Genomic DNA, 9795 nt, shown 5'->3' with positions numbered 1-9795 from the left:
TCACTGTCTTTAGTTGCGCTGTTGCTGTAGTGAATGTTCCTTAGACAGGAGGGGACCGACAGGCATTTTATATTCATTTCTTCTCATCTTCGCCGACGCGTGGCCGATCCTGGTGATACGGGGGGCGCGACTTCGTAGGAGTAAAAGGAACGAAAAATGAAAGTATTCGTTTCATGATACGGCCCATAGATTGTAGCGGGGGGAAAAAAGGAGGGGGGAGGGGAGGAAAGAGCCAGCACGAGACCGGAGAAAGAAGGGAATCAAGCATAGAAGGGAATCAAGCGAGTCCTGGAAGACGAATAATGGAAGGAAAAGAAGTGTACAGAAAATTTTACCCGCTTCCACCACGAAACCGGCAAGGAAGCTAGCACGAAACTGATAAACAGCTCTTGGCAAAACCATTCCTATTTTTACTGATCTCACTGATTCGGCTGTGCGCAAGGCGATGGCATAACCTTCGTGCTACATGTTTCTGTAAGGACTTTTTTGTATACGTACACGTAAAACATTTCCACAATACATAATACACGAGAATTACAATGATGCAAACAATTGCATTTGATGTGAGCAACGACGATCTATTGTCTTTTTATTCCGCATGAGAACAAAAGAAGCAGTGCAAGCTCTTGTTGTCGGGTACGACTTACATTTCAAATCCTATACGTTAAAACGTTCTCGCATATTTTCAAATGGAGAAGGTTCAGCCTACTCGCGCCGAAGAAAACGGAGTAAAAATAATCTGTACGAAAACACTCGAAAGCGTACGATGTTAAACACACTAATATGCAGTAAGGCGGACCCCTAGCGCAAATCGCAGAGATTCAATAGAGACGAAGAGATTGAACTGTAAAACCTTCATGTGCTTGAGTCTGCTGGTTACCAATAAACTATTCTGTTCTGTTCTGCTCTCTTTCTCTGCCTTGACAGGAAATGGATAACCTAATCGATCCAGTTGCATATACGTTGGCGCGCCTTGATTCCCCGTATAAGACGGCACACTTTATTACGCGGCCGTGAGTCCCAGCTGCCGCGCGAAAGGAACAGAAAATATAATAAGCGCAGTGGTTTTTTTTTCTTTGTTTTTTTTTCTGCTGAACAATACCCTTGAAAAAAAGCACGACTCGCTTTTGTAGTTTCTCGAGGCTGTCACTTGAAATGCACACGTGTACGTTTGTTCTGACTTCCGGCTTACGCAGGTTTTTCGACCGGCTGGCCAGAGTTTTCCGCGTCGAGTCTAGTTCTTTCCACCCACACTCGATTTCTCGCTTTGGTTTCTAGACTTTCTCTTCTTTTTTTTTTCTCTCGTCTTTTCATCTTTTACTGCCCAAGCTATTCTCTCGCGTTGAACTTCCTCCTGTAGTCCTCAAACACGACTTTTTTTTTTTTTTGCTTGGCCATGGAGAACCTTGCTGTGACGTCTGCGGAGACCGTCAGGTTCGTAACGTATATACCCTCATGTATGTACGGCACTCGCCAAATGCGGGGGCATCCTGCATGACGTCCAGGCGCGTAACGCCTGACGTCATAGCACGTCAGGGTTGTGAACTAACGCGGCTGTTCTATATGTCAGTAGAAAACGGGAGTCTATCGTTTCAAGTGTAATGTCTTTGAAAAAAAAAACAAGAAGAAAAAGGAATCGTTAGACATGGTTGTTCAAGTTAACACAGAAAAAAAAAACATTTTAAGAATTTTTATGACGGACTGCATTTTGCTTTCCCGCTGAAGGAGCGGTGCATCATGCAACGATATTCTAATAGTACATTCTTATTAGGTGTCCCTTATCTGCAGTGGAATGGTGTGATTTTTTTCTTTCAATCTCACTTGAACATGAATTTTAGGGTCTTATTCTTGCCCGATAGTATTTATGCGCTCACTTTCGCACCTATATAGCTCTTTCATATATACCATCACTAATTAGTATACAGAGAGACCACCACCCACGCTCTCCTCCCCCCCTATAACAAGAGAAGGAAACCAAGCTGCCTTCAAAAGAAAAAATAGTTTTTTTTTTTCATTTAGGATAAACAGAACTTAGTTCCTTTCCAAATAATCTCTAATGGAGTCAATACACTTGTCCAACCTTTTCTCCCGCTGTTCGTAGCAAGTCTAGAGCTCCTTCAGCCTATTGCTTTCGAGTGGCGCTGCAAAGTTGTCTTTGCCTCTTGCATAATGGTAAATCTCCCTCCTTTATTAGATTTTAATTTTTTTTAATATAAAGAAAATTATCACAGGGAGCTCGGTCTTATGAAGACGGTCCTAGAGGCACTCGATTGTTTTTTATTTTGTTTTTCTTTTTTTTCTTCGAACCCGTTCAAACCCGAATGAACCGGTTCAGGATGCTCCGAACTTGTTCCAACCGTTATAGGGTACGTTCGATTCGCCTGCACCGCATGAACCAGTTCACGAGGTGCTGCACCTTGCCATTCGTTTCAGCGGTGCAGCAATGGCGCCTGCTGAACCACGCCGTTCGTTTCAAAAGGTGCAGGAAAGGTGCAGGGCTGGTTCATGATTTTGCTGCACCCACTCCGCTGTCGGTGCCGCCTTGGTGCAGGCGTACAGGTGCGCGGCAGCAGCACAGCAGACGACACAGCACATGGGCGCGAGCGCCGTTGAAACCCCGCTTATGCACGTCTGATGTGTCTACGCAAGTGTGGTGTGTATTTACGCCCCAGAATTCGATCATATCTGCAGTTCAGATCCTCTCAAACTTACGCAGTCCGTGCACATTAGTCGGACATAACATAACGCCTGCACCGCGTCTGCACCTTGGCATTCGTTTGGAGTGTCGCGCTGTGCCTGCACCACAGAAATCGAGCTGCACATTTTCTGAACTTCTCGTGAACCACCGTGAACTGGTTCACAGTGGTGCAGGCGAATCGAACGGACCCATTATTTTCGCTTTGGTGCGGAACTCGAACCAAACCGAAAAGCGTGAACCCGAACCTGCGAAGCCGAAAAGATTTCGGTTGGACACCCTGCTAAATACCGCGTCATTACTTAAGCAGGTTGAACTGCGGGCCCGTCGTGTAGGAGAAACCAATCATCCGCCTTCCACATTTTTTATTGCGATAGCAATTATATGGACACTCAAAAGCAGATTTCTGCCGTCGCCGTCGCCGTGAGGTTCCGTATGACGTCATTTGGAGAAGAAATCGTCGCCGCGCGCCGAACGCTGTATGTGCGAGTGAAAGGGCGCGAGGGGCGCGTCTTTCACGGGGAGTGAACGCACGGCGGAGAACAAACGCGCGTTCCGCGCCGTGCTCGCTTAAGGGCTGCAGAAGTAGGCGTCTCTTTTCTCCTTTACAATCACCATATATGTAGAGCAAACGCACCTTCTTCCGACGCGCGAGAAGCCGTGGGGGAGGGGGAGGGAAGGGAGGCGACGTTTAGCTGCGGCACCAAGTGCCTATTTATATCACAGGCTCCGGCAACAGTCACCAACGCCGCACGCATTTTGAGCGAACGCGGGCAAAACGCCGATGGCGTCGACAACAGTTCTGCGTGTTGCCGATGCTGCTGCATGTCCAAGTTTATACAGCTGATAAAGCTAATATCATTACTCCGTATAGCTCTCTACAAGTTTGCTATCGCAATTGATGCTTCGCCTTTCAGGTGAAACTGCGACCACTTTTTTTTATGGAGAGTCCCCCTACTCTAAACCGTAAATACCTGGCGGCGATATCGATATTTACTGGCCAGCACTAGTATTCTTTAATGCTTCTTTAAGAGTTCGGCGTTGTCTCTTAAATATACATGGCGCAAGTTGCTGTTTCCTCCATTATGCGCAGCAGTGACGCGAGGGCAATATTATACGCAGCAAGCCTTATACTGAATGTTTTGTTCTTTCTGATACTATAAATTGGTAATACCGGGCAGCGCGTCTGAGGTTTGAGTTCCAAAAATTCAGTATCCTGGTAAAAAAAAAATCGGTACAGATTTAAATGCGCGCATCTGCCTTACGACTAAATTTGTAGACCCCACTGCTGTTGCCCTATATCTGCAGTCTCAGAGACAGTTGCATTATGGTCGCTTCGTAGCTGATGCTTGTAATTGCTTTTGTATTTACTGCAGCAGAAGATTATGAGACCTCATGGTAGTGGCACCTATGTTCATGGTACACTTTAGGCTACCTGGACACCTCCACCACTCGCTCACTCTTGATGTCACAGTATACTAGCATATATGACACCTCGTTATGCCCTAAACACAGTCACATACGTAGTTTCACAGCCCAATTCCAGGCGCTTTGGCATGTAACATTACCACGCGTTATGACATTCTGTACATTAAATTATTATATACTGTTGCTCGCCACTCACGAAAAATCGCTCCTGGTTTCATATAAAGGGCCGCTTCATCAGAAATGTTGACGGCAAGCGACTGTGTCAAATGCGTTTTTGTATTTCCGATCAGTTTCTTTCCTTGTTGTCCTTAGTCAGCCAGTTGGAACAGCCATCGTTGCACTGACTTGGTGTGTGGCTGAAAATTCCCTAACGGAACACCCATAGTCGTTCTGGAGGCCCCTGTGCTAAATTTTACGACAATGGTATGAATAAGAAAAAAAAAAGTCGCAGTTCCGCCCGAAAGGCGAAGCGTCAATTGCGATAGCAAATTAGCAGAGAGCTATACGGAGTAAGGATAGTAGTTTTATCGCCTGAATAAACTTGCACACGTTCGCTTACTAACTGAATTAACAAGCATGGTTTCAGCGCGCGCAAGCGAACATCAATAGATCCTACTCGACGACCGCAGACAACCGCTGTGAAAACGCTGGCGTGAGCAAGCGCAGCAGCAGCAGCGAGCGAATGTTCGTGCGGTCTACCGCTTCAATGGAAACTGAGCAGCGAACGCACAGCGCATACAAAGCTATGAGCCGTCTGCAGATCGCTTTCAAGATACGGTCGGGCAAAGTACAGGTACGCAATGGCGGGCAGAGTAGAAGCCGCCCCCTTCCCTCCCGCGCTGTCTTCCCGCTTTTCTCCTTTCGCGTGCGAGACTAAGTCACCAGTTCCCCTTGCGCCGTTGGTGCCGCAGCACAATGTCGCCCCCCCCCCTCCTATCCCCCCACGGCCTTTCACGCGACGGTCGAGTTTGCTCTCCGCCGTGCGTTCGCTCTCCGTGAAAGCGGGCGCCCCTCGCGCGCTTTCATTTGCACATACAGCATACGGCGCGCGGCGACGATCTTATCGCCCTTGGACGTTATACGGAACCTCACGGCGACGACGACGGTGACGCCGACGGCAGAAATCCGCTTGAAGTGTCCATATAATTGCTATCGCAATAAAAGAAAGTAAATAAGCGGTTGCAACGCGTGATAAGAGACCGAACGGTTATGGAACGCGGCAAGGCGAAAGGGACGAGAAATGCGTCAAGCGAGCCGCGTGACAACTCGTAAACCATGCTCAAAAGTTTATCAACAAATGATAAATACGGGCTTAAGTGTGCTAGGTTGTGTGCTGCGATGAGCAGTACTCTAATAAGGAATCTAGCTGTAGCCGACGTTTAGACAAGGGGCGTTGTTTTCGTCAGGACGAAACGTTGGCTTCAGCGACTTCCTTATTTGAATGTGGCTCATCACTTAAAGCCTACCTCTTCCTGTGAACTACTGTCTTGCTTAGGTTATGTGTTGTCACATAATCAAGCAGTTGCCGTCAGATAGTCATCAAATATTTGTAAAATGGTCTCAAGTTGTCACAGCGTCGGTACTTCCTGACCAACGCAAGTATTTTATTAATGGCCAATATAGCGCGAAGAACAACGTATTTTATTTAGCGTTTTGCCTACCTAAGCAAACTCCTAACTTCTGAATCACTTTAATTTTCACGAGCGATCATATCATTCCGAAGCGCAAATGCCGCAGTCGCGCCGCAACACGTGTGCTGAGGAAACGAATTGTCCGTAGGGCTGTCTGTGCTGACGACGACAAGGTCAGGCTTCTCTGCAGCCACAATCGCACGGGAGAGGAAGTTTCACTTGCGCGTTTCTCGTAAATCACCTGCGGCCACGTGTAATCTCTTGGTTGTATCGGGTTCGCGCAGAACCAGGCGTTTGTTCAACAGCTGTTTGCAAAAGCGCTGACTGTGTGCGCGCAAATTTACTCTTATTCTCCGCGAGCCTTTCAAGCAGCGCACCATGCAGTGACACAAAAATAAATCAACGGATCGAATGCACCTATACGAGCGCTGTGTTAATTCTGTCATGTCGTTTGTCATGTCGTTTGTCATATGCAGTAACTTGCATTAGTCTATAAGGCTCTCTTGAACGAAAACAAGAATGTACTCTTTGGCGAGTTTGTTGGAGATAGTGTGACAACACGTGAGCGAGAACGACGTTCTTGCAAGATAGACTGTAGGAAGGAGGCTGGCGCATGCACGTGCTCATGGTTCGGCGAATTCGCTGAGTCGGTGTTTGTTCATTCTTGCACTGTACGCATTTAGAATGAATGCATCCCTCAGAATGAACGTGGCAAGGTGTCACAAGGGGTATGTAGCTTAAACATAATAAAGTGATAGCGCCCCCATTCGCAACAGACCCTTCGGCGTCGAGCGTGGACGCTTGATGTGTAGCCATTGCAACGAATTTGCATCCAGGATGCCATGGATAGCGGAGATTGCTACGGAGCTTCAAATGTGGTGCAGTGATTACAATAAGATACATTGTGTCCTGGCATCAACCAGCATTGTTGTTGGAAGCGAGATAGCCACTTCGTGTGTCTGCTGCTTTAAGGTTTTGTCATTCACGGATGGCATGGGAATATGGCTTCGGGATACAATAATCATCATACCATATCGGGTGTCCAGGCTCACGTTAGCCAAGCTGTTCAAAGAAATAAATGATTTAAAAAAAACATGCTGCAAGATACAATAATAAAGCCTAAGGTGTCGGTCGCCACAGGTCTGACGACCAAGCACCGCAGGTCTTTACCGTGATTATTTTTTAAAGATTTCTTTGAACAGCTTGGCTAACGTTAACTGGGACATACGGTATACAACATATTACCATCAAGTACACACCGATCATCAAAACAGGTTACTAACCGCATTAACGAAATCATCTCCACAGTATGTCTTACCGCAATTTTTTTTTCCCAGCTCAGTACGGGGGCATCTGTCTGTGCAGATTTAGCCAAAAGAACACGCGTCGACAAATGTTTGCACACTGATTGAAGGGGATAAAAGATATGTGAGAGTTGCCGGTCTCCTTCGTGCAGGTCTGGTACCACGACAGGATCAAAAGTGTCTTCATCTGGCTACTAACTCAAATACCGACAGTGAAACGCAGTATGTCCGCGCGCCACTGCCAACGTGTTCGCGGAACACTGACTGCGAGGAGCATTCAGGGGCTGGACTCAAACAACCAGTGCATCCAGCGGCCAGAGCTGGCAGTAGGCACCGAGATGCCATTTTTCGCGAATATCTAATCGCGCGGGCAACAAAATAAAAAAATACAACGTAGAATTAGATTTATATGCATCTATAGTTACACGCCATGCATGAAGCGATGCGGACTGTTGTGGCTGAAGTTTGGTCCGTCGGTCATAGAAGATCCCTACCAAGCAGCATCCTAGCGGCTTTGTTTTGCGAACTTTTATAATCGAATGGAACTGATCATGATGTTTATATACAACCATAAATATATACGAACATGTGGTTATTCCCGTGAACTTTTTACTGAGAAGTGTTTTGAGATTACAAGTGTATACTAGTACGTCTTTTCCTATTTCCGTGAAAAAAGCACAAAAAAGCAGTGCTGCAGGGATCTCCGGCGTGAGCCTTCACTTTACAAGATCGAAGCGACGCGGTCGAATCACTTACACGCGCTGTCCCTTTGAAAGTTGTCTTGCCTCAAGAGTACGCACGTTTATCGCATAAAACTTCCCGAAGCTTCTATTCTGGGCTAGAACAAAAACTCTGCGGCGGTGCAGATATGGATAGTCATTGCTAAACCGCGCTGGCTTGATGGCTACGTGGCTTTCTCGAGGCTCAAATTTTGTGTAGGCTCAAATATTGGGTAGGATAGCACCCGCTGCGGCTTGCCGTATTGCTATTGGTACATAATTCAAGAACCTTCATGTTCTTCATCCCATGTGTACGTACGTCGACCCCTTCAGCGCTATAGCAAATTTGTGCACGCAGAAGATAGTGCGTCAAAATCAAAAGCACTAATTAAAATTACGATACTTAAAATGTTTTGCCAGCATCTTGAAACACTTCTGATCGGAACTGTGCTGCAGGTTTGAATAATAAAGGTAGTGTTTCTGAAAAATGAGTTGGAAAGTAGGCGGCTGGATATTACCGCGATAGCGGTAAGGGCCCCGTGTCGCAGAAAATCCGGCGTCGGCGTGCGATGACGGCGTCCGTGGCGAAAAAAGAAAACATCTGCAACCACCCCGACCTCGCAGGCCCTCCGCGTGGCGCAAGGTGTTAGTGCAGGAGAAAATCATTCCGAATCACCCCGACCGCGCAGGCCCTTCGTCGTGGTGCACGGTGTTAGTGAACCAAATTGATTTTCTCACAGTGAAATCCGCCAGAAAAATGGTAAAGTACACCTTAAGCACCGCCTACAGACATGGTGGCGTCCGACTGTTATTTGAATGTACCAGAAAAAATAATTTTGTTATGAGAAAACTCAAACACAAACCTCTTTTGCCAGCATTTCTACCATAACAACACCAGCTCAATCTGGGAGCCTACTTGCGAAAATCTTATCCACAAGGCGCTGGCATCCTCGGCAGGTTAGGGAGCCTACATGCAGGCGCTGTGTAGGCTCCCTACGGCAGGTCGAATTGGGACTTGGCGTGTAAATGTGTTTTGGTCACGCGCGCGTTGGAACAATAGCAAATAATTAATAAAATAATGAAAAAAGGTCCTAGGGCCTTCACATTTTAATATAAGACGACTTATATTGCCCCTGGAAAAACGTCTACCCAGCAATGCATGTCTGTTTAAATGTGAAGCCGACTTTAAGGGGATCGATGTAAGCTTGGTTTTTGTAAGCTGGCTTTCCCACGTTTTGTGTTAAAGTGAATGAAGCCTACTTGCCGGATGCGAACGATGCGATGCGAACGGGTCCCGATAACGATATCGCGTTCTGCTCTTAAAGGCGAAGCTTAAGCGTCCTCCAATATTTTTATTGCGAGTGCAATTATATGAAAACTCCAAGAGAATTTTTGCCACCGTCGCCGCCGTCGGCGGCGCCGTGAGGTTCCGCATATATTTTGGTATATTTATGTTATATGCCATGCCATGCTATATGGCATGCGGTATATGCGAGTTATATTGCCACACCATTCTATCACTAAAGTTGCTGATACCAGGTCTTACATTCTTGACAAAATTATTTCTCGGGATTTTGAAAAGGTCAGCCCCCAAACAAATGCATGAAACAAAACACTGACAGCACATTCCTTTTATCTCAAATCTTCTCAGACTTAAATATTAAAAATGCGAAACAATAGCACAGCTCAAACCTTAAAATTACGTCATTACTCATGCGCGGTTCTGCACAACCCCCGGGATCTGCCCAGGAAAGAGATTTGAAACATATCCGATGCGGAAAAGTGGTAGTAAAATAGCTAAAGAAGACGTTGGCTTTAATAAGTAAACATAAATGAAATAGTCCGATGGCAGGACTCAAGCAAAGGACCCCAAGCAAAACAGCTCGCTTTATTTACATAGCTTACGTTTGCAATTCATGCTGCCACTACAGCTACGAGCTACGAGCACTTTCTAACGCGTTGCTATCGCATTCATAGCTTCACCCTTATGGCGAAACTAATTTTTTGGACTCGTTTTC

At 46.4% G+C, this 9795-nt stretch overlaps 1 protein-coding gene across 1 annotated transcript in view; it reads left to right on the top strand.

Moving 5' to 3' along the window:
- Positions 1–1347: 1347 nt before the first annotated feature.
- LOC119450404 (elongation of very long chain fatty acids protein 4) overlaps positions 1348–9795 on the top strand; it is a 70044-nt gene continuing 61596 nt past the window's right edge. Inside the window, exon 1 of the mRNA XM_049665861.1 lies at positions 1348–1434. The gene's annotated coding sequence lies outside the window, so the exon portion shown is untranslated. The remainder of the gene's footprint in view (positions 1435–9795) is intronic.

The sequence above is a fragment of the Dermacentor silvarum genome, chromosome 4 (assembly GCF_013339745.2).
Source record: "Dermacentor silvarum isolate Dsil-2018 chromosome 4, BIME_Dsil_1.4, whole genome shotgun sequence".
Lineage (NCBI taxonomy): Eukaryota > Metazoa > Arthropoda > Arachnida > Ixodida > Ixodidae > Dermacentor > Dermacentor silvarum.
This window is presented reverse-complemented; position numbering and strand designations above follow the sequence as displayed.